Source organism: Trachypithecus francoisi, unplaced genomic scaffold, assembly GCF_009764315.1.
Source record: "Trachypithecus francoisi isolate TF-2019V2 unplaced genomic scaffold, Tfra_2.0 Lachesis_group7, whole genome shotgun sequence".
NCBI lineage: Eukaryota > Metazoa > Chordata > Mammalia > Primates > Cercopithecidae > Trachypithecus > Trachypithecus francoisi.
Genome location: NW_022681472.1, coordinates 23,034,353 through 23,060,493, shown reverse-complemented (window position 1 = coordinate 23,060,493; position 26,141 = coordinate 23,034,353). Strand labels below are relative to the sequence as shown.

General features: G+C 40.4%; 1 protein-coding gene and 1 pseudogene across 1 annotated transcript in view; one reads left to right on the top strand and one right to left on the bottom strand.

Annotated features, from left to right (window-relative positions):
* CPA6 (carboxypeptidase A6) overlaps nucleotides 1–26,141 on the top strand; it is a 329,319-nt gene that overhangs the window by 167,084 nt on the left and 136,094 nt on the right. The gene's annotated exons all lie outside the window — the stretch shown is intronic.
* LOC117079036 lies at nucleotides 5,506–7,070 on the bottom strand (annotated as a pseudogene).

Sequence of the window (26,141 nt, the reverse complement as noted above, 5' to 3'; positions counted from 1 at the left end):
AATGGTTGAACTAGTTTACAATCCCACCAACAGTGTAAAAGTGTTCCTATTTCTCCACATCCTCTCCAACATCTATTGTTTCCTGACTTCTTAATGATTGCCATTCTAACTGGTGTGAGATGGTATCTCATTGTGGTTTTGATTTGCATTTCTCTGATGGCGAGTGATGACGAGCATTTTTTCATGTGTCTGTTGGCTGTATGGATGTCTTCTTTTGAGAAATGTCTGTTCATATCCTTTCCCCACTTTTTGATGGGGTTGTTTGTTTTTTTCTTGTATATTGTTTGAGTTCTTTGTAGATTCTGGATATTAGCCCTTTGTCAGATGAGTAGGTTGCAAAAATTTTCTCCCATTCTGTAGGTTGCCTGTTCACTCTGATGGTAGTTTCTTTTGCTGTGCAAAAGCTCTTTAGTTTAATGAGATCCCATTTGTCAATTTTGGCTTTTGCTGCCGTTGCTTTTGGTGTTTTAGACATGAAGTCCTTGCCCATGCCTATGTCCTGAATGGTACTACCTAGATTTTCTTCTAGGTTTTTATGGTATTAGGTCTAACATTTAAGTCTCTAATCCATCTTGAATTAATTTTCGTATAAGGGGTAAGGAAAGGATCCAGTTTCAGCTTTCTACTTATGGCTAGCCAATTTTCCCAGCACCATTTATTAAATAGGGAATCCTTTCCCCATTTCTTGTTTTTGTCAGGTTTGTCAAAGATCAGATGGCTGTAGATGTGTGGTATTATTTCTGAGGACTCTGTTCTGTTCCACTGGTCTATTTCTCTGTTGTGGTACCAGTACCATGCTGTTTTGGTTACTGTAGCCTTGTAGTATAGTTTGAAGTCAGGTAGCGTGACGCCTCCAGCTTTGTCCTTTTGACCTAGGATTGTCTTGGCAATGCGGGCTCTTTTTTGGTTCCATATGAACTTTAAAGCCGTTTTTTCCAATTCTGTGAAGAAAGTCATTGGTAGCTTGATGGGGATGGCATTGAATCTATAAATCACCTTGGGCAGTATGGCCATTTTCACGATATTGATTCTTCCTATCCATGAGCATGGTATGTTCTTCCATTTGTTTGTGTCCTCTTTGATTTCACTGAGCAGTGGTTTGTAGTTCTCCTTGAAGAGGTCCTTTACATCCCTTGTAAGCTGGATTCCTAGGTATTTTATTCTCTTTGAAGCAATTGTGAATGGAAGTTCATTCCTGATTTGGCGCTCTGCTTGTCTGTTACTGGTGTATAAGAATGCTTGGGATTTTTGCACATTAATTTTGTATCCTGAGACTTTGCTGAAGTTGCTTATCAGCTTAAGGAGATTTTGGGCTGAGACGATGGGGTTTTCTAAATATACAATCATGTCATCTGCAAACAGGGACAATTTGACTTCTTCTTTTCCTAACTGGATACCCTTGATTTCTTTCTCTTGCCTGATTGCCCTAGCCAGAACTTCCAACACTATGTTGAATAGGAGTGGTGAGAGAGGGCATCCCTGTCTTGTGCCAGTTTTCAAAGGGAATTTTTCCAGTTTTTGCCCATTCAGTATGATATTAGCTGTGGGTTTGTCGTAAATAGCTCTTATTATTTTGAGGTACGTTCCATCAATACCGAATTTATTGAGCGTTTTTAGCATAAAGGGCTGTTGAATTTTGTCAAAAGCCTTTTCTGCATCTATTGAGATAATCATGTGGTTCTTGTCTTTGGTTCTGTTTATATGCTGGATTACGTTTATTGATTTGCGAATGTTGAACCAGCCTTGCATCCCAGGGATGAAGCCCACTTGATCATGGTGGATAAGCTTTTTGATGTGCTGCTGAATCCGGTTTGCCAGTATTTTATTGAGGATTTTTGCATCGATGTTCATCAGGGATATTGGTCTAAAATTCTCTTTTTTTGTTGTGTCTCTGCCAGGCTTTGGTATCAGGATGATGTTGGCCTCATAAAATGAGTTAGGGAGGATTCCCTCTTTTTCTATTGATTGGAATAGTTTCAGAAGGAATGGTACCAGCTCCTCCTTGTACCTCTGGTAGAATTCAGCTGTGAATCCATCTGGTCCTGGACTTTTTTTCGTGGTAGGCTATTAATTGTTGCCTCAATTTCAGAGCCTGTTATTGGTCTATTCAGGGATTCAACTTCTTCCTGGTTCAGTCTTGGGAGAGTGTAAGTGTCCAGGAAATTATCCATTTCTTCTAGATTTTCTAGTTGATTTGCATAGAGGCATTTATAGTATTCTCTGATGGTTGTTTGTATTTCTGTGGGGTCGGTGGTGATATCCCCTTTATCATTTTTTATTGCATCTATTTGATTCCTCTCTCTTTTCTTCTTTATTAGTCTTGCAAGCGGTCTGTCAATTTTGTTGATCTTTTCAAAAAACCAACTCCTGGATTCATTGATTTTTTGGAGGGTTTTTTGTGACTCTATCTCCTTCAGTTCTGCTCTGATCTTAGTTATTTCTTGCCTTCTGCTAGCTTTTGAATGTGTTTGCTCTTGCCTCTCTAGTTCTTTTAATTGTGATGTTAAAGTGTCAATTTTAGATCTTTCCTGCTTTCTCTTGTGGGCATTTAGTGCTATAAATTTCCCTCTACACACTGCTTTAAATGTGTCCCAGAGATTCTGGTATGTTGTATCTTTGTTCTCATTGGTTTCAAAGAACATCTTTATTTCTGCTTTCATTTCGTTATGTACCCAGTAGTCATTCAGGAGCAGGTTATTCAGTTTCCATGTAGTTGAGCGGTTTTGATTGAGTTTCTTAGTCCTGAGTTCTAGTTTGATTGCACTGTGGTCTGAGAGACAGTTTGTTATAATTTCTGTTCTTTTACATTTGCTGAGGAGTGCTTTACTTCCAATTATGTGGTCAATTTTGGAATAAGTGCGATGTGGTGCTGAGAAGAATGTATATTCTGTTGATTTGGGGTGGAGAGTTCTATAGATGTCTATTAGGTCCGCTTGGTGCAGAGATGAGTTCAATTCCTGGATATCCTTGTTAACTTTCTGTCTCGTTGATCTGTCTAATGTTGACAGTGGAGTGTTGAAATCTCCCATTATTATTGTATGGGAGTCTAAGTCTCTTTGTAGGTCTCTAAGGACTTGCTTTATGAATCTGGGTGCTCCTGTATTGGGTGCATATATATTTAGGAGAGTTAGCTCTTCCTGTTGAATTGATCCCTTTACCATTATGTAATGGCCTTCTTTGTCTCTTTTGATCTTTGATGGTTTAAAGTCTGTTTTATCAGAGACTAGCATTGCAACCCCTGCTTTTTTTTGTTCTCCATTTGCTTGGTAGATCTTTCTCCATCCCTTTATTTTGAGCCTATGTATGTCTCTGCATGTGAGATGGGTCTCCTGAATACAGCAGACTGATGGGTCTTGACTCTTTATCCAGTTTGCCAGTCTGTGTCTTTTAATTGGAGCATTTAGTCCATTGACATTTAAGGTTAATATTGTTATGTGTGAACTTGATCCTGTCATTATGATATTAACTGGTTATTTTGCTCGTTAGTTGATGCAATTTCTTCCTAGCCTCGATGGTCTTTACATTTTGGCATGTTTTTGCAATGGCTGGTACCGGTTGTTCCTTTCCATGTTTAGGGCTTCCTTCAGGGTCTCTTGTAAGGCAGGCCTGGTGGTGACAAAATCTCTAAGCATTTGCTTATCTGAAAAGGATTTTCTTTCTCCTTCACTGATGAAGCTTAATTTGGCTGGATATGAAATTCTGGGTTGAAAATTCTTTTCTTTAAGAACGTTGAATATTGGCCCCCACTCTCTTCTGGCTTGTAGAGTTTCTGCCGAGAGATCTGCTGTTAGTCTGATGGGCTTCCCTTTGTGGGTAACCCGACCTTTCTCTCTGGCTGCCCTTAAGATTTTTTCCTTCATTTCAACTTTGGTGAATCTGGCAATTATGTGTCTTGGAGTTGCTCTTCTGGAGGAGTATCTTTGTGGCGTTCTCTGTATTTCCTGAATTTGAATGTTGGCCTGCCCTACTAGGTTGGGGAAGTTCTCCTGGATGATATCCTGAAGAGTGTTTTCCAACTTGGTTCCATTTTCCCCCTCACTTTCAGGCACCCCAATCAGACGTAGATTTGGTCTTTTTACATAATCCCATACTTCTTGCAGGCTTTGTTCATTTCTTTTTCTTCTTTTTTCTTTTGGTTTCTCTTCTCGCTTCATTTCATTCATTTGATCCTCAATCGCTGATACTCTTTCTTCCAGTTGATCGAGTCGGTTACTGAAGCTTGTGCATTTGTCACGTATTTCTCGTGTCATGGTTTTCATCTCTGTCATTTCGTTTATGATCTTCTCTGCATTAATTAGTCTAGCTGTCAATTCTTCCACTTTTTTTCAAGATTTTTAGTTTCTTTGCGCTGGGTACGTAATTCCTCCTTTAGCTCTGAGAAGTTTGATGGACTGAAGCCTTCTTCTCTCATCTCGTCAAAGTCATTCTCTGACCAGCTTTGATCCGTTGCTGGCGATGGGCTGCGCTCCTTTGCAGGGGGAGATGCGCTCTTATTTTTTGAATTTCCAGCTTTTCTGCCCTGCTTCTTCCCCATCTTTGTGGTTTTATCTGTCTCTGGTCTTTGATGATGGTGACGTACTGATGGGGTTTTGGTATAGGTGTCCTTCCTGTTTGATAGTTTTCCGTCTGACAGTCAGAAGGACTGTCTGTTGGTCTGTTGGAGATTGCTTGAGGTCCACTCCAGACCCTGTTTGCCTGGGTATCAGCAGCAGAGGTTGCCAAAGATAGAATATTGCTGAGCAGCGAGTGTACCTGTCTGATTCTTCCTTTGGAAGTTTCCTCTCAGGGATGACTCCACCCTGTGAGGTGTGGGGTGTCAGACTGCCCCTAGTGGGGGATGTCTCCCAGCTAGGCTACTCAGGGGTCAGGGACCCACCTGAGCAGGCAGTCTGTCCGTTCTCGGATCTCAACCTCCGCGTTGGGAGATCCACGGCTCTCCCCAAAGCTGTCAGACAGAGTCGTTTGCCTCTGCACCGCCCCCGCTGCTTTCCCTATTGGACCTCAGCTGTGGGCTGTCCCCAGAGGTGGAGTCTACAGAGACAGGCAGGTTTCCTTGAGCTGCTGTGAGCTCCACCCAGTTCGAGCTTCCCAGCGGCTTTGTTTACCTACTTAAGCCTCAGCAATGGCGGGCGCCCCTCCCCCAGCCTCGCTGCTGCCTTGCGGATAGATCGCCGCAGACTGCTGTGTTAGCAGTGAGGGAGGCTCCGTGGGCGTGGGACCCTCCCGGCCAGGTGTGGGATATATTCTCCTGGTGTGCCTGTTTCCTTAAAGCGCAGTATTGGGGTGGGAGTTACGCGATTTTCCAGGTGTTATGTGTCTCAGTTCCCCTGGCTAGGAAAACGGATTTCCTTCCCCCTTGCGCTTCCAGGTGAGGCGATGCCTCGCCCTGCTTCAGCTCACGCTGGTCAGGCTGCAGCAGCTGACCAGCACCGATTGTCCGGCACTCCCTAGAGAGATGACCCCAGTACCTCAGTTGAAAATGCAGAAATCACCGGTCTTCTGTGTTACTCGCGCTGGGAGTTGGAGACTGGAGCTGTTCCTATTCGGCCATCTTGCCATCTGACCGTCTCTTGTTTCTTTATCCATTCATTCACTCTGTGTCTTTGAATTGGAGAATTTAATACAGATACATTCAAGGTAATTAATGCTAGGTAAGAACTTAACAATTACCATTTTGTTCATTGTTTTCTGGTCGTTTTATAGATACTTTGTTTCCTTCTTCCTCTCTTGATGTCTTCCTTTGTGATTTGATGGTTTTCTGTAGTGGTATGTTCTGAATCTTTTTAAATTTTGTTTTTTCCATCTCTTATTTACTTTTGCTTTTTGATTATCATGAAGTTTACACAGAATATCTTATAACAGTCTATTTCAAGCTGATAACAGCTTAACTTTTATTGCATACAACTCTAAACTCTTACTCTCCTCCCACATTTTATGTTTTTGATGTCTGAATTTATATCATTTTGTGATATGTATCCCTTGATAATTTATTTTAGCTGTAGTTGTTATTAACAATTTTGCCCTTTAACCCTCATACTAGGAATATAATTATATGTCACTATTACAGTACTAGAGTATTCTGATTATTGCTCTGTATTACCTACACCATTAGGTTTTGTGCTTTCATATGTTTAACGTTATTATTTAGCAGCCTTTTGTTTCCGTTTAAAGAACTTCCTTTAGCAATTCCTATAAAGGTAAGTCTAGTGGTGATAAACTTCTTTAGCTTTTGTTTGGGAAAACTTCAATTTCTTCTTCACTTCTGAAAGACAGCTTTGCTGGATAAAATATTCCTTTTTATCTAACAAGAAACTATAACTTTATTAATGATAGAAAGAGTATAAATTTCAAGTCAAGCTGCAGTTACTCTTTTGAAACACCAAAAAAAAAAAAAAGTTCTTGTTTTCAGATGGTTACATTGCTAATTCCATAATCACATTAACCATATCATTACTTTGTTCTTCAGGGCTTGAACTGCCATTGTTCTTATTACATTTGCTTGCAACATGACCAATTCTGTATTCTTAATTTTCACACCTGTTTCATCAACTTCCTCACCTGTTTCATCAACTTCCTCTTTACTCTCCTCTTGTAAAGTTAGAAGAGGCTATATGTTTCCTTGAATGTTTGAGAGAGCTTTGCCTTGAAGTTTGAATTTCTCAGTAGCTGCTAGCTGTGCTTGCTGAGATAAATCCTCAATCTCAGCTTCCCTTAAAAACCATGTTGGTATTTGAAACTGGGATCCTACAGACATCTAGTTTTGTGATGACAGAGTATTCTTAGATTTCCAAATAGTGTCTCTAGTAACCCCTGTAACCTGCTTAAAACCCAGTTTGGACATAACCTACTGTGCCTTCTTTTCACTCCAACTCTGTTTTGCTTTAATGACTGGTTCTTCATCAATTTCAGCTGCTGCTGACAACTGGGCTTGTTGTGTGGTTGTTGCCTGTGTGGAATTTTGTTCCTCAAGCTCTGGTACTGTTAGATTCTGTTACAGACCCTGTCTCAGCCTGTGGCTCTGGCTAGTCATGCTCCGTAGCAGAGATGACTTCTGTGTCTTTATTGGGCATTTTGTCGGGGGGAATATGGAACCAAGATGGTGGCAGAAAGTAATGAATAAAGTATTCCTGGTTGGCAGTCTTTTTTTTCTTCAACACTTTGAATATGTCATCCTACTGTCTCCTGGCCTGCAAGACTTCTGCTGAGACGTCCATCTATAGTCATATTAGGACTTCATGGTATATAATATATTTCTTATCTCTTTCTGCTCTCAGAACTCTGTCTTTAATTTTTGACAGTTTGGTTATTATGTATCTTGGTAAACTCCTCTTTGGGTAGAATTTAATTGGGACTTCTGTGCTTCCTGTACCTGGTTGTTACCTTCTTTCCTCAGATTAGGAAAGTTTTCATTCATTGTTTTTCAAAAAATACTCTTCCTGCCAGGCACAGTGGCTCACACCTGTAATCCCAGCACTTTGAGAGGCCAAAGCGGGTGGATCACCTGAGGTCAGGAGTTCGAGACCAGCCTGGTCAACATGGTGAAACCCCTTCTCTACTAAAAATACAAAAATTAGCTGGGCATGGTGGTGGGTGCCTGTAATCCCAGCCACTAGGGAGGCTGAGGCAGGAGAATCACTTGAACCCAGGAAGCAGAGGTTACAGTGAGCCAAGATCGTGCCACTGCACCAGCCTGGGCAACAAGAGCAAAACTCTGCCTCTAAATAAATAGATAATAAAAACTCTTCTTGGCCCCTTTTCTCTTTCTTCTGTTTCTTGAATGCCTATTATGCATAGGTTAGGTCTCTTGATGGTGTCACGTAATTCCCATAGGCTTTCTTCATCTTTTTCATTCTCGTTTCTTTTTGCTTCTCTGATTAAGTAGTTAAAATGTTCTGTCTCTGAGTTCACTGATTCTTCAACTTGATGAGCCAGCTGTTGAAGCTTCCTATTACATTTTTCAGTGCAGTCATTGTAATCTTCATCTCTAAGATTTCTATTTATTTCTTTGCATATTGTCTCTATTTGTCAGATTTCTGGTATTGGTTGTGTATTTTCCTAATTTCATTTAATTTTTTATCTGTATTTTCTTGAAGTTTACTGAACTTTTAAAAGTAGATTATTCTCCATTTTTTCTGTCATTTCATAGATCTACCTTTCTCTAGGGTCCATTGCTGGAGCTTTCTCATTGTTTTTTCTTTGTTTGTTTTGGAGGTATCATGATTTCTTAAATCTTTGTAATCCTTATGTCTTTGTATTGGTGTTTATGCCTTTATAGAGAGAGCCAACTTTCCTGGCTTTTACAGGAGTTCTTTGGCAGGGATAGACCTTCGCTAGTCAGTCTAGCCTATGATTTTGGATGGGCCAGCTGGTAATGACCCCGAGCAGACAGAGTTTGCTTTCAGGTTATCTAGAAGCCTGAGCTGCTCCCTTTGCCCTGAATTCAGGTGAGGCATCTGGCTAGGCCCTTCTATCCAGCAAGACAGGTACATTCACAAAACTCTGTGTGCTGATCTCTGTGGGCCCCACCTCCTTGCTTTGTTTCTGCCTGACCCCAGGTGGCCTAACTGCACTGTTTCCCCCTATGTTCCTCAGTCCCCATGAGGTAAGGACAGAGTGGGCTTCCTGGGAAGCATCTCAGAATGCTAGGGAAGCTGGCTGTCCACTTCCCTGGTTCTCTTTTCTTACTATAGAAACCATGAGCCCTGGGGAGTACCCTGTGTGGCATCACGCCAACTTATGGAAGGCAGAGGGGTAACATAGTCAAAGTGAAACTGATTCTCCTGCCTTTTCAATGTAGATGTTTATTCAATTCCATGGAACACACAAGTGGCTCAGGTTTATTCTCATGTTTTGGGGTTTTCACCAAGGTGTTTTTGTCTATGGATAGTTCTAGTTGATTTTCCTGTGGAGGGGAATGAAACCCACGACTTTCTTTTCCACCATCTTGCTGACCTCCAGACAAAAAGTGTTGCAAAACTGCCACTGACCCAGTTAAATGTCCTGAGGAAAGCAATGTTTTGGTGGCAAAACTCCTATGTTTATTCATTGGTAAGTCAATGATTGCCATATAAGAGTAATTTGATTACACTATTATGTAGCTCAATACAAAGTAGCAGCAATTTTTAAACGCATTTGATTGCCTTTGTGCCTGTGTTAAATTTGTATTCTTTTTTAAGAGGACATCTCAAAACTGTATGAACTTCAGGTCTCACAAGACCTAAATCTGCCCTGGCCAGGCCCATGCATCTCATATCCCATAAGAGAGAGGAGTTGCACAGGTTTGTCTATTCTCTTGAACCTATTGTCCAAATAATCATACACATTTAAGAAGAAAGAGGTGGGTAAGGTAGAGGCTCTCCTCTACCATTACTGTAAGTCTGCTACTCTCTACATGTCTGCTTCTCTTTCAAAGTGCCAACTGATAAATTTTTTCCATTCTTATAGTTCAGATTGCTAGTGCAGGGTGTCCAACTTGCCTTTTCATGCCAGGTCACAGTTTAGGTTATATACTGTGGCCTAAAGAGTGGCCACCTTTCTACTCCAAACAATGGCCATTCTTATGTAAAGCACAACCTTCTACTTTCCCACCATTCCTGGGCATATCATTTGATTATCTGCAGTACATGAACATTAAGTATCCTGAAGAGGTTAGAGATCACGCAATGGAACCAATCTACACATTCCCTGTGCTTCTCCAGCAGGTCCTGCTTTCTGGGCATAGGGATGCAAAGGGTGAATTGGTGTACTGATCTAGGGTTAGGGTTTGGTGGTGAGGGTGCAGCATGCAGCTAGACCATGAGATAGTTGTACATATTATCAACCAAAATGTCCACTTTGGGCAGAGAAAGAATGAAGGCTAAGAGGGAATGGAAGTCAGGAAACAGCAGAAGTATCTAGGGACTAGATATCTAAATGATATTAAAAATCAGAAAGGTGAAAACATAGCCAGGAACTTGTGGTCCAAGAGTGAAAAATTAAAATTTAAGGTTTTAGAGGTGACACAAGATATTATCCTTAAAGTGGATTGATAAAGTGGACTGGAGATTCATTCCATTGGCGTTGAGAAGGTAGAGGCTCAGGTGTCAGACATGGACATTGACAGCTTCCTGGGTATTGCCTGCTGGTGGGGCACTGTCTGTACACTATGAGGAGATGCCCATCCCAGTGCAAGAGGGAAGGTCACTACAAGGTCAGAACAGGGCAGCAATGAGTCAGAACCAATAGTGTTATATCCAAACAGCATTATCTTTGGAGGAAGATGTTCTTCTGAAGGAAAACGAATGACTAATACTATTGAAACAACAATGGGGAGAGAGGAGAATGCCAAACAAGAGAACACTGGAGAATTGGTTGTTATCTCCTCTGAGATTCGAGCTATTTATCCAGAGGTGAGGATTTGCTTTTGCCTTGGAAGGCCCTTCAAAAACCATTTGAGTGTCTGGCAAAGAAATGAAAATCATGAATCAGCTGTAACCATTTAGGAGTGAAATTCTCTCTGAAAATTTAATTTGGTCTTGGCAACAGAAAGGAAGTTTCCCTTGTTATCCAAGTATTTGCAGGAGGCATTCTCCAAAGTGGCACATGAGGAGCCTTGTATTTTTTGAAAACTTTGTCAAGGTGAAGATGACATCTCAGAGAAATCTTATCTTCCTGAGAGTCAGGGTGCTGAGACAAACTGACATTAGAAATCAAGCCACATTTCAGAGTAGAAATTGATCCATACCAACTAATGACTTGCTCATTCTATTTTCTCTTGGGAAAAAAACTAAACAGTTTGGCAAGGAACTATCCTTGACTATGCAGTCCTAAAGGTCTTTTTCAAAGTAGTTTATCCTGTAAGAAGTGAAAGAAGTGGTATTTTGTGATGGTGATTTGGCTGCATGTCCATAGCCTGCTCTGTTGTTCTGTGTCTGTAGTGGCTTGTGCTAGTCATGCACCTCAGACAGTGCAAGGTGCTTCCTTTGGTCTATCATGTCAGCAGTGGAAGAGGTCCTTAACCTAATGGAGGTCTGACTAAAAGAACAGCCTTCAAAGTGAGTGTCATTTTCAGAAATAACCATGCTCTGCCTGATCTGTATGGGGTTTTTTCATCGCATGCTGCTGACAGAATGTTTCTTGTCATTTTTGTTTTTCTACATCCCATTATCCTCTTTGTCTTTCTCCTTTGAAGTATTTACACACAGTCCCAATCTCTACATCTGGATTTTGAGGATTCTGCAGCAGTTTACAACATACCTAATGACAGAGCAAGATCCTAAAAAACAACAACAACAGCAACAACAAAAATACGCCATGGCATAGTCCCAGTTCTTTCTCTCTCATTGCCTCCCAACTGCTCTCCATTATCCAATATATTTGTTTTGGGGTCATGCTGATTTAGATAGCCATCTCTAGCTTTCATTCAGATGGTGTAACTGATCTGACCACATGTTATGTACTAAATGATTTAGAAGACCAGGCTGTGGTTCTCAGTTCATCTTTCAGTAAGCATGTTTTGACATTGAGTCAAATAATCCTATGAAAATCCTTTCATAAGGATTGTTTGTCATGACGACAGTGTTATCCTTTGTTGTTTGCAGCTGATTGTTCTGATCATCATTTAATTGAGATAGGCATATTGTCACATTACAGATCATTTTACATAAAAAGAAACCACAGAAATCTATCAGCAATATTAATCCCTAATTAAAATACACTGACATCATACTTAATGTATGAAAAGAGCTGAATTAAGCCTTTTTAAATTAGAAAATTCACTTTAGGCAGAAATAGTGACTGGAAACATAGACGTTTTTCTCTTCTAGTGGACAATGATGAGTATACTTTTACTGGTGTGACAGCTACAAGAACATTCTGTGCCTTCAATTCATCTCTGTACTGTTCTTCCTATGACCTTGAGAACTCACTTGTGTAAGAGAATTCAGTTTGTAAAAGGATATATTCTTGAGTCACAAGTAGGAGGCCTGAATTAAATAAGCTAACACCTTAGATGTAGTTCTCTATCTCCAAAACATAAAAAAAAAAAAAAAAAAAAGGAATACTTTTAATCGTCACTGCTCAGCTTGCATCCCAGAGAAAGAAACAGAAGCACGGGCTGTCAAAAAGAAACCCCAAGCAAACAAACAAAAAAAGCTTTAGAAGCATCACAGACAGAGACTAGAGAGAAAAATCTGGGTTTTACCATGATAGACCTCTCCAGGAAATGGCAAACTTTAATCTTAGAACCAGAGACCAGTTGCATAGTGTTTTCTGTTTCCTATTCATGGATTTTGTCTTGCCAGCAAGATGATAAACTCCTCTGGGGAAGTGATGTCATTTTTGCAATGCTAAGCACCTATCATGTGGCAGGCGTCCTTCTACATCCTGGATATACAGCTGTGAACAATTTGTGCAAAGTCCCTTCCCCAGGACCTCCTAACATCCATTCAGTTTGAAGTATATTAGGATCAGTATAAAGCACTATGAAATGTTCTTCCATATTGAAACCTTTGAAGAGGCAACTTATCAATGAGCTGCTCATACCCCAAAGTATGGAATAGCCTTGCAGCCTAAGATGACTGTTTCGGTCATGGGAGTGAGGGAAGGTAGATAAATCATTCTGTGACTCATAGAATGTGGTAGAAATCAGTAAAATTAGTATCAAGGACAGCCTTGAAGGACATGGACTAAACATGCAGATTTGCAGATTTAAAGAGAAAGCATGGGAAAAGCAGTTGGAGGGAAGTGGCCTTCCTAGGACAAAGGAGTGAGATTTTAAGGCTACAAAATATCAGATCTTTTTGTACCAATCAGTCATCCCTGAGCCCCACAGCCTACTTTGTGTAAAGGTAGTCAGAAGGAGCTGGATATGAGATTCCTTCTCCCTACCCAAACTCTGGATGGGTTGTTCCAACAGCAGGTTTCCCAGCTGAGGCCTCTTAAAGAATGACCTCCCTGAAAGAATTTCAGAGCTGTGCCTTCTCATTTTCTGTCCAAGATTTTTAGGAAAAAAGGTGATGTTTAGCTAATCTTCCTAAGTTGTTACAATTTGCCAATCACTCATGTTCTTTACATATATGATCTCACTTAATACAAAAACCTCAGGCAGTAAATGATGCTGATAATCCCAGGAAGGTAGAGCTCATAAGAAGCAGAGCCATCAGTCAAATGCAACCCAGGCAGCTGTCTCCAGGTCTGTGTTCTCGATTAGCATGCTTAATTTACTCAGGAACAGTTACTTTGTATTTTAGTTAACACACCAAAACATACATTTTTATGGTTCCTATTTTAATTAAATAAGTAAAGCATGTTGTCACATCCTATTTGGCCCTGGTTGTGCCGTTTTTTTCTCTCTTCATTCTAATTTTCGATTCAGTTTAGTTCTACAAACATTCATTGAGCAACTACTCCATGCTCATCACAGTGATAATTGCTGTGGAGACCCATTATCTGCCCTGGAAGAGCTTGCCATCTTTTAGGGGAGACAAAACGTATACAGAGAAAACAGAGGGTCATACCATTGCAATATAGTATATCAGGAAATACAAGAATGTGTAATATCAACTGTCTTAGTCCATTGGGGCTGCTCTAACAAAAATACCACAAAGGGTAGGTGGCTTAAACAATAAGCATTTATTTCTCACAGTTCTGGATTCAGGGTAATCCAAGATCAAGGTGCCAACAGATTTGATGTCTGTTGAGTGAGGGCTTTTTCCAGGGTGAGAGACGGCATCTTCCCACTGTGTCCTTACATGGTAGAAGTTACATGAGAGCTCCTCAGGGTCTCTTTTATAAGAGCACTAATCCAATTCATGAGGGCTCCACACTCTTGACCTAATCACCTCCCAAAAGCATCACCTCCTAAAAGCCTCACCTCCTAATACCATCACCTTGGGGATTAGGATTCAACATATGAAGTTGGGAGGACACAGTCAGACATAGCACCAACTGTATGTAGAACTACAAAACGAATGCAGAGTAAGGAACTGCATTGGTAATAGCATCTGCCTTACAACAGCCACCGGGAGGGCTTAGCGCTTTCAACCACCAAATACTTGCTGTGTGCTTGCGTCAGACATTCTATCAGAGCCAGCAAGGGAGCAAATCTTAACCAAAACCTGAACAAAATATAGGACTGTGAGTGCCCAAGTAGACTGTGAAGGGAGGAAGTGACAGAGACATAGAGAGTTGATAAAGGTACAGCAAGAGAAGACAAAATAAGCCAAAAAGTACATGTTTATGTATTTGAGGTTAGAAGGGCCTAGATGGGAAAAATTGGACTTAAAGCTCTTCTTAAGGAGCTATCAGCTTCTGGTTCCCCTCATCGTATTGACACTGCTCTTCTCTGTGCGGGAAGCCGCATCTCAGAACAGTCTGTAACTTCCCAGAGATAATCCTGAGCTCTAATTTTCTGTTTTAAACCTGTAGAATTCACCATTATAAACTCTTATGGGTTCACGTCCTTCCACTCCAACAGCCATTGCTCTACTGTCATCTAGACAATTGCTAATAGTGTCCTAGCTGCCCAGCCTTCTTTCATTATGTAGAAGCAGAATAGTAAATGAAAAGCATATCTCTTTAATAGCTTCTTATCTTGAAATAAACTTACAGAAAATTTGGAAGTATAGTATAAAGAAATTTTGTCCTGGACCACTGAAAAGTAAGATGCCCCATCATGCTGAATTCTTTAGAGTACACTTCCTTTAAACAAGGGCATTCTCCTAATAATCACAATAGGACCCTCAAAATCAGAAATTAACATTGCTGTATTACTTAATCCTCAGACCCTACTCAACCTTCACCAGTTCTCCTAATAATGGCCTTTATGGTAAAAGCATCTAATACAGAATCACATGATGGGATTAAGTTGTCATATCTCTTTAGTTTCCCTCAGTCTTTCCTTGATTTTCATGATCTTGATACTTTTGAAGATTTCATGCCAGCTCTTTTAAAGTATGTTTCTTGGTTGGGCTTTGTCCGACGTTTCCTTATGACTAGAATCTTGTTATGCTGCTCTGGCAGGAACACAAGAAAATCATGCTATGTTTTCATCTCATCCAATCAAGTAGCATGAGTGTCTATGTGTGCCATGACTGATGATGCTCACTGTGATTACTTGATTGAAAAGGTGTCTGCCAAGCCAGGGTTCTTTGCTGTTTTTCCTTTAAGTGTTTTATGGGGAGGTACTTTGAAACCAAATTTTGTCCTGTTCCTCATTTGTATTCTTAGCAATGCCTAGTGGAGTTCCTGGCATCCAGTTTTTTAACTAAATTAATGGAGAGCTTCAAATCACCAAGATTAAAATTTTGAAGTTTGTTCTATAAGCAATTTGTGGTAATTATAAATTTGGGGAGTATGGTAGAGACACTGAAAGTGGTTGTAATAGAATGATTAATTGGACTGCTCCGTGTAAGATGAATTAGAATAGGAATTTTAAAAGGAGATTTTGTTGTCTTTATTTGGTTAACTAGACAGAATCATCGACATTTTTGTTTATAATATGATTTCAAATAATCAGGGTTGGGTAGGCCAAGCACCATTTACTCTCCAAATGATAATTATTTGTTTTAAATGTGGGTGGGGAAAATGACTTTGGTTATAATGTCCACATAAACAGAAATAGGGATGGGGCTGAGCAGGAGAGAGTATAAAGATGATGAATCACAGAACAGGTGGGAAAAGGACTATGAAAGGAAATGGGAGGTGGCCTAGCGACCCATTTCCATTTTTTTCAAGGCCCTAGTGTCAGCTGCTATCCCACATAGCATGCAAATACCCAAGTTTAAAAGGCAGAAACAGTTGGAAAGGCAGCAATCCTCAGCTTCCTCCAATTCAGCCCTTTCCCTGCTTTTCCAGCCACTTCTAGAAGGAAGAGAAAAGAATGAGAATGAGCAATGATTCTACAGTCCCTCACCCTTGTGCCTCTGCTCCGTACCTCCCTTATTTACACAGTTTATTGCTTTATACAAAGGCTTTCCCTGTCCCAGGAACCAGTGCTCCGTGCCTCTGTGATCAAAGGATTTGCAGAAGACTGTTAACTTATTTCCTACCTTGGAAAGCTTTGTATTTCTTCCTTGCTCCTGTGTGTACTAAAGGATAGGAAGTTTGAGAAGGTGTAGCTTTGTCCCACTGAGGAAGAGTTTAAATCAAGTTAACAATGCCCAGTGTCATAAATTATGATAATGTCTAGCAAGCGCTTTGGGAGATGCAGTGTTTCCTTTATAATTAGGGTATTCTCTCCATTTCCTTGCACTGTTTTTTGCAACCATAGCCCTGCCAAAAGTACATCTGGAATATATATCTATCAGGAAATACAAGAAGGTATAATACCAGCTGTCTTAGTCCACTGGGGCTGCTCTAACAAAAATACCAAAGGGTAGGTAACTTAAACAATAAACATTTATTTCTCCCAGTTCTGGATTCAGGGTAATCCAAGATCAAGGTACCAACAGATTTGATGTCTGTTGAGTGAGGGCTTTTTCCAGGTTGAGAGATGGCATCTTCCCACTCATGTCCCTCTACCTGTGGTAGAAGTTACATGAGAGCTCCTTGGGGCCTCTCTTATAAGAGCACTATACACACACACACACACACACACACACATATATATTGTCCAACGCATTAGCAGTAGAAAGCCCAAGTGTACAGAATCCTGTGGATGAGGCTACAAATTTCCCATCTTGTTGCCTTCTCTGAATGGCTCAGAGCATGATGCCTACAATTGCGTGCTGTGGTATGGAAAGGTTTTGTACTAAGGTTTGTCAAAGCCTTAAAAGGACAAACAGAGTAGAATAAGAAAGAAAGTTTGCCTGTATCTTCACACATGCAAAACTTGAGTGGGCTTGGGATATTGGCAATAGACTGTCAGGTCTCCTTTTCCTTTAAAACTATAATGAGAGAACATGGGTAAAAATCTGAAGATTGTATATTTCTAAATCTAAATCCTATACCCCAGAAAGGACAGACGGTAGGATATCATGGCCATGGAGTAGTGCAGGGGTGTGTGGCAGGCTAGTGTCATTGTCCTAAGGCTGAATTCACAAATAAGACTTGTCTGGGTCTCTTCTTCCACCTGTTCTCCTATGTGTGTGTGTGTGTGTTTGTCGGAGAGGAGTAATTAATGCTTTCATTGGTAGAAGTATAAGACCTGGATAATCTATCCGTGGAAAATCATTCCCTGAACAGTCTAGATAAAATTTGATACTGATCTTATTAGGTCACATATATAAAAATATTAAATGGTTTAGAAACAAATATTGATGGTATAGTTAAGTTAGAACAAGAGTGGGACAAAGAGAAATTTCAGTGGACTCTTATGAAATACAACATCCCAAAAGTCTGAACGTTTTAAACAAAACCCCAAACACTGGTGCCCTGACACTCTAATAGTCAACCCTCTGGTTCACATGGGCCCCAAGACATATTTTGAAAAGCAACATGAGTTGACATTAGACAGGGTAGTAAAATTTGGGGGCCAATGTAATTTGCCAGGGCTTTGTTAAAAGAAGATTTCACCAATTTCACTGACATGTGCACTTTGCCTTAAATTTTTGCTTATTTGACAAGATTATACCTTTTTTCTTTTGAGTTAGTACTCAGGGCTTATTTATGGGTACCCTCAGGTTCATGACAGAATGTGACCAGATGGGATGAGCAGACATAATCCTGCAAGATTTGTGATGTGCATTTGCCTGGTTCAAACACATCAGTGAATGGTTTGCAGCAGTCTTTCTCCAGTCTGACAGTCTCTTGTATTGACAGTGTTTTCCATCAAAACTATGCTTAACCCTCTTGCTGCCAAGCCCTTTTCCCCAGATGACTTACTGTAATGTATGAATGGTTCATCCAATGAAAACAGTTGCCCACTTGTTCTGAGTAGGCTTAGAACAATGGAAGTTATATATTTAGGTACTTTGAGTTTCTGGGTTCATTTGTAGGATAAAAGTAATAGATTTACATTATTTTTCACATTTTAGATAGCACTGAAAACTAAATGTATTCTTTGTTCAATAAAAAAGAGGTAGAGTAGAAAATAAGATGGATGCCCTCATGGAGTTTATATTGTTCTCCTCATAGAGAATAAAATCAGCAAGTAAAAAAGTAAAAAAGATAGCTACAGATTGTGATAAAGGCTATGAAAGAAATAAACAGGATTATGTAGAAGAAATGCAATTATTTGAGTGTTCAGAAAAGACCTCTCTAGAAAGGTGATAATGAGCTTATTAGTTGAAGAATAAGAAATTAGCCATGCAAAGATCTCAAGAGAGAACATTCCAGGCAAAAATCATAGCAAGTGCAAAGGCGAATTTGCCAAGCTGAGCTTAGCTGATTGATGGAAATAAATAAAGCTGTTCTGGCTGGAGTGAAGAGAATGGAAGGGGGAAAAGTAAGATATGCAGTCTGAGAGCTACAGCTGGGGCCAGCTCATACAGTGGTTTAGAGGACAGAAGAAAAATGTAGGGCTTTGTTCTAAGGGCAATGGGAAGCCATCAGAACTCTTGTTTTTAAGCAGAGATGTGGTGTGATCTAAACACTCTTGCCTCTAGGGACTGGGAGAGTCTCAGCCATGACACAAAATCAATATTGAAAATGCTCTACCCCAAGGCTCAATAGCTTTGACTAGAAGCCTAGTTTCTCCTGAAAATTTAATACAACTAGTGTTTAGTGTCTATTCCTTACTTAATGCTTAACTTATGACCAAAGGCAATAGGCTAGGATTATTACAATTTAGAAGTTTGCAGGAAGGCTCCTATGGAGCCAGAATTCAGACCTCTGAGGGGGGCACTGGCTGATATTGGTGCCCCAGGAGCTCTGAGCAGACACCCTGCATAACTGAGATCAGACCTCAGAAAATTGGTGGTGGAGGAGGTTTGCTGGCCAGATGGTGCTGATCTCTCGGAAGTTGTACAGTGTTGCTGGTTCAGATAGGGTAAGAAAAACTGCAGATTGCATCCAACTGCTGCTACTAGAGCCAACTGATGCAATCACAGATATGTAAGAGGCAGCAGCAAAGCAGACTTCATTTTCAAGGAGTGAAATGGAAGCTGCATGCATCACTTTCATTCATATCCTATGGTTCTTACAGGCATAAACACAACTAACTCTTGGTAAACATGCAACTCAATGGGTGGGAGCAGAGATGCACAGATGTTCAATAGAGAATAACCTGCAGGCTTCACCTTCCACTAGTCAGTTTCCTTTATATTGAGAACATGCAGAGTGTCCATTAGTCTGGCAAACTGATTACATGTGGTACAATTAAATCTGTTCAGGACATTCTCTAATCTCTGTGGCACTCAAGCCTCATCACTCAGCTCTGTTTCCAAAAACAAAGAATCCTATTATATAAACCAAAGATAAAATGTAGCCCGCAAAGAGGTACAAAGTTAGATGGGGTGTTCAGAACCATAAATGCAGTTTACTAGGAATAAAACTCCTTTTTATTATCATCTCCCCCAACCATGGCAAGGTCTGGGAGGACCAGGGCAAGAAGACATGGAAAGAGGTGGCTCAGTGAAGCTCAGCCTCAGGCCTTAGGAGGAAAGAGTCCTATTCTCCTCACGGTCCAAGTGCTAATCTCAAGGGCCAAGGTCAGGTACGTTCCTAGATAAAAAGCCTATGCAGCAAACCCTTAGCCCTGCTCTTGTCTATGTTTTGGCCTAAAGGAAGCAAGAGGATCTTGACATTCACAAATAGTCCCTCTCAGTTCACCAAAGTCTGAGTCCAGATAGGGGTTTGGGAGCAGAGCTCTAACTGATAATAGAATAGCATTTTTTCCTGGAGTGTGCTCATAGCTGGGGTGCTTTCGTATGCATCAGTGTAGCTAAGCTGAAAGTAGACTTCCCATAATTCCCATCCACTCTGAGTGAGGGTTGGCCCCAGGAGAAATTGCTGGAGATTTGGAAGGCAGAGGTAAAGGGATAGCAAGTCCTCTCTAAGGTCTGAGCCAGGGGCCAAGTACCCGCAGGTCACACACATGATTACTGACCTCCAAGCTGAATCTCCTCATTCACCTTCTTCAAGTTCTGTGTAGGCATGTGTGTGGAAGTGCAGGATGTCAGCTGCTTCTACAGGTAGCCACACGCTGGAGGTCGAGGCAGTGAGACAGGCAGTTCTACTCCTTCCTTTCCCCTCCTGAAGCCCAGAGGATCTACAGGGACTCCAGCCCCAGACCAGAGGCAACACTCTTTCCTAAACTTGTTCCCAAGTTCCCATGAATATGGCAACCCCATCTCCCATAATAAATCCCTTATTCCATATCACCTGAACCTTAACTAATATAATCTAGGTCATGTTATGAAATCAAGTTATGCCTAAACCTTAACAATGTTTGATTCTTGCTCATGATCCATCTACATCTCTGTTCTGCATGGTGCTCACTCTGGGGCCCAGGCTGAAGGAACAGCCTCTGTTTAGAACATTGCCAGTTACCATGGCAGATGGAAGCAAGATGGAACTGCACACTGCTTCAGGCTCTGACTTGCAGGGACTCATAGTTCCTTGCATAGTTCTTGGCAAAAGCAATTCCAACAAAAATGCTTGGATTCAACAGAAAAATGGGTGAATGTAATGTAATATGTGTATGGGCTTTCCTGACACCAAATATGTGTGATTTTTCCATGCCAGTTCTGCAGATCTCTAACACCAGCTGCATGTCCAACAATCCAATTCAATTCTGACACTAACACCCAGAGTTAGCAGAGACCTCACAAGTTAAGGGCTCAGTCCTGCAATTCTGCCCCACTTCAGACTCCAGCTACAAATGGGATACTTCTGCCTGGCTGGCTACAAATTCAGAGGTTTCCTCGACCCCCTCCTTAGGTTCAGTAATTTGCTAGAATGACTCATAGAACTCAGGAAAGTGCTTTACTTAAAATTACTAGTTTAATTTAAAGACTACAACTCAGGAACAGCCAGATGGAGAGATGCATAGGGCAAGGTACGGCGATGAGGGGGACTTCCATGTCTTCTTTGGGTGCCACCTTCCCAGCTCCTCCATATGTTCATCAACTCTAAACTCCCCAAATGCCATCATTTAGGGGTCTTTGTAAAGGTTTCATTATGCAGACATGATTGATCAAATCATTGGCCATCAATGACTGAACTCAATCTCTGGCCCCTCTCCCTTTCTTGGAAGTTAGAGGACAAAGCTGAAAGTTTCAACCTCCAGTCACACGGTTGGTTTTTCTGGTGACCAGTCACCATATTGAAGCTATCTAGGGTCCTCCCCAACTCCGAGAGTTAGCATATGTAAGATAATAAATTGCAAGGGTTTAAGAAGCTCTGTACCAGGAACTGGGGACAAAAAACAAATATTTTTTGTGGGTTTATTTGGGGTTGTCGACTTGACCAAATTAAGGGATACTAGCTGGTATAGCATTGTTTATTCTCAGTGCTTCAGTAGGCACTGAGCCCATCCCTCTTCTGCTGATAGCAAAAAACTAAGTGTTTTTGCTTGTGATTCGGATGACTGGACCGCCCCAGGTGTGCCTGTGAGGGTGTTTCTGGAGATTGGCATGTGAGTCAGTGGACTGAGTGGAGAAGATCTACCCTCAGTGCAGGCAAGGGCCATCCAGCAGGCTGGTGCCAAATGGAACAAAAAGGCAGAGGAAGGGTGAATTTGGGCACTCTCTCCCAGAGCTGGGTCACTCCTCTTCTACCCTCGGATGGAAGAACTCCAGATTCTTCAGCCTTTGACCTCTGTGACTCACACCAACAGCCCCCAGACTCTCAGGCCTTGAGCTCGGACTGAGAATTACAGCATCGGCTTCCTTGGTTCAGAGGCCTTTGGACTTGGACTGAGTCATGCTAAGGGCTTTCCTGGTTCTCCAGCTTGCAGACAGCCTATCATGGGACTTCTCAGCCTCCCTGATACAGTTTGAATATATGTCCCTGCCAAATCTTATGTTGAATTTTAATCCCCAGTATTGGAGGTGAAACCTAGTAGGAGGTGACTGGACCATGGTGGCGGATTTCTCATGAATGGTTTAGCTGTTTCTTCTTGGTGCTGCCCTCATGACACTGAGTGACTTTTCATGAAACCTGGTTGTTTAGAATTGTGTGGCACCTCTCTTATTCTCTCTTGCTCCCATTCTTGACATGTGAGACACCAGCTCCCCCTTCACCTTCTACCATGAGTAAAAGCTCCCTGAGGCCTCCCTAGAAGCCCAGCAGATGCTGGTCCATGCTTCCTGTACAACCTGCAGAATCCTAAGCCAATTAAATCTCTTTTCTTTATAAATTACCCAGTCTCAGGTATCTGTATAGCAGTGCAAGAATGACCTATTACACTCCCTAATCAAGAGAGCCACTTCCTCTACATTCTTTTTAATGTATCTCTCCATATGCTGTATCAGTTCTGTCTCTCTGGAGAACCTTTACTAAAACATTTATTTTTCATTATACTACAATATGTCACAGTAATAGGTAAGTAGACAGACACACAAGCGCATATACATACATCCTTCAGGAATAGCACATGGTTTGCTGCAAGCCAAAAATTCAAGTTTGAAAATCACCACTGTCTTTCTCTCTCCATCACAAATAGCTAACTATATTGTTCATTCAGCAATATTTTGGGGACCTAAATTAGGCATAAGCATGGTATTTGGTGTTGTTTTAAGACTAAGTCATTCATGTTGTTTATTTTTATTATTTTTTAGTAGTTCTCATTTGAGACTAAAATGCCACATTTTATTTCAGCTACAAGATGAGAAAATATTTATTGGAAAAATGCTTGAGTTAAGTATTAGGTCACTTCTGAATCTTGAGACTCAAGAGGAAAATGATTATTTTTTCCACTCTAATGTCTCAAAAGTAGACAAATACTGAAGTGGCTATGAGGAATTGATATTATAAGCCCTTGAGAAATGAAGGACTATATGCTCATAAAACTACTTCTAGTTTATAGCTATGGTATAATCAATACCCCTTATGTAATTATATTACCAGTAGGTTTCTCTGTGTATTTCAAACAAACAGAAAGTTAGCTTGAGAACTTACAGGATCATTACTCTTTACCATAAAATTGTTGATCTGTTTTTCTCCTACTAGGCAACAAGCTTGCTGAATTGATGGGCTGCATCATGTTCATTTCTGTATCTCCAGCAGTTATCATGGCACTTGGTATAGAATAGATGCTCAACAAATGTTTTACCAATTTTAAGATGCACACATTTTTATATTTTAACACCTCTCTGAAATTGGGATGCACCTTACAATTGATGGTGGCTTAAGTCACTGTCAGCCAAGTGTGAAAATCTTTAATTTATAACTCCTGATAAAAATCAAGAAAGCATCGACTTCACAGCATACTCAATTTGATAACATATGGGTAATCAATAAATGATTAAAAGGTTAACTTCCTAGAGTTGTTTATTATAATATTGTTTCAAACATATTTTAAAAGGGGATGTCATGAGTATGACATTAGCATTTTGTAATTTCACAGACTCATAAATTATACAGTTTAAATCAAAATCTACTTATTGTCATCCTTTTTTGAAACTAATTCAAACAAAAATGCAACTCTACAAATGGAACTTATTGTAACCAAATTGATTGCCTTTATCCTTTATGTAACCATGTAATTAAGAAACAGGCCCTTCTCTTCAGAGATTTTATATTGTTCTTTTCTTTTCTTTTTTTCTTTTCTTTTGAGACGGAGTCTCGCTGTCACTCAGGCTGGAGTGCAGTGGTGCCATCTTGGTTTACTGCAAGCTCCACCTCCCGGGTTCACGCCATTCTCCTGCCTCAGCCTCCCGAGTAGCTGGGACTCCAAGCGCGTGCCACAATGCCCAGCTAATTTTTTGTATTTTTAGTAGAGGCAGGGTTTCACTGTGTTAGCCAGGATGGTCTTGATCTCCTGCTCTTGTGATCTGCCCGCCTCAGCCTTCCAAAGTGCTGGAATTACAGGCATGAGCCACCGCACCCAGCCATCATTTTTTATAATATGCTCAAAAGTACTAAGATGTGTTTCACGTTAATTTGTGTTTTGTATTAACCCCATTGATATATATTGAGCACCTATACTCAGCACATAGTCTGCTAAAAGCCATGAAGGCAAAAGTTATTTTTCTATCTCCATGACATCTGAGGCCCTTAAGCCACAGGCAAAACTTCCACTGGGCAAATAGCATTTTGTCTCCCAAGCTTTAGTAGGTAACCTGCTACTGCTCCTATTCCGTTTATGAATTTCAATCTACTTAGATAGGTATGCTGCCATTTCTCTGTTTCTTCACTTTTAAGCTTGGTTGTTTTAGTAGGTGGGGGGCAAGGGACAGATTTTATTATAAACTCCATGACCGTGTTTGTTTAATTTGGAAGGATTTGAAAGAAAGAGAACCAAGAGAATTTTTTTTAACAGTGTGTTTACATATTTTGTATAAAGTATTGAGATAAAAAGGAGAAAAGTCTGATTTTAAAGCAGCAATCCTCTTATTACATCAGATGATCAGAAATGCCAGCTTGAGTTCTTCACTGCCCATTTCATCAGCTGCAGTCATTGTAGGCTTTAATATAATTCCAGTAGTCTGTAAATTGACACCAAGGCAACTCCTCATATAATATATAAAAAGAATATTCAAATGTGCCCACTCTTTTCCAATATTTTAGTAAAAATCAAGAATGCAATCCCATTTCCAATAGCCACACACACAAAAATAAAATACCTAGAATTACATCTAACCAAGGAGGTGAAAGTTCTGTGCAAGAGGAACTATAAAACACTGCTAAAAGAAATCATAGATGATATAAACAAATGGAAAAACATTCCATGCTCAAGGATCGGAAGAATCAATTTCATTAAAACAGCCACACTGCCCAAAGCAGTCTACAGATTCCATGTGATTCCTATCAAACTGCCAACATCATTTTTCACAGAACTAGGCAAACTATTCTAAAATTTATATGGAACCATAAAAGAGCCTGAATAACCAAAGCAATCCTAAGCAAAAAGAACAAAGCTGGTAGCTTCACATTACCTGATTTCAAACTATACTATAAGGCTACTGTGGCCAAAACAGCATGGTACTGGTACAAAACAGACACATAGACCAATGGAACACAATAGAGAGCCAAGAAATAAAGCAGCACACATACAGCCATCTCATCTTCGATAAAAAATAAGCAATGGAGAAAGGACTCCCTATTCAATAAATGGTGCTGGGATCGCTGGCTAGCCATATGCAGAAGAATGAAACTGGACCCCTACCTTTCACCATATTAAAAATTAGCTCAAGAGGGAATAAAGATTTCAATGTAAGACCTCCAACTATAAGAATTCTGGAAGAAAACCTAGGAAACACCATTCTGGACATTAGTCTTAGGAAAGAGGTTGTGACTAAGCCCGCAAAAGCAATTACAACAAAAATAAAACTTGATGAGTGGAACCTAATTAAAGAGCTCCTGCATAGCAAAATAAACTATCAACAGAGTAAACAGACAACTTACAGAATGGAAGAAAATATTCACAAAGTATGCATTTGACAAAGGTCTAAATATCCAGGCTCTATAAGAAACGTAATTCAACAAGCAAAAAACAACCCCATTAAAAATGGGCAAAAGACATGAACAGACATTTCTCAAAAGAAGATATACAAGTGGCCAACAAACATGTGAAAAAATGTTCCACATCACTAATCATCAGAGAAATGCAAATCAAAACCACATGAGATATCATCTCACACCAGTCAGAATGGCTATTATTAAAAAGTCAAAAAATAATGATGCTGGCAAGGCTGAGGAGAAAAACTAATGCTTATACCCTGCTGGTGGGAATATAAATTAGTGCAGCCACTGTGGAAAGCAGTTTTAAGATTTCTCAGAGAACTAGGGTGAATGGTTCTCAGGGATCCCATTACTGGGTATATATCCCAAAGAAAACAAATTGTTTTACCAAAAAGACACATGCACTCACATATTCACTGTAGCACTATTCACAATAGCAAAGTCATGGAATCAACCTAGATGCCCATCAATGGTGGACTGAATAAAGAAAATGTGGTACATATATGCCATGGAATACTATGCAACCATAAAAAATAATTGAAATAATGTCCTCTGCAGCAACATAGATGCAGCTGGAGGCCAGTATCCTAAGCAAATTAACACAGGAACAGAAAACCAAACCTCATGTTCTCACTTATAAGTGGGAGCTAAACATC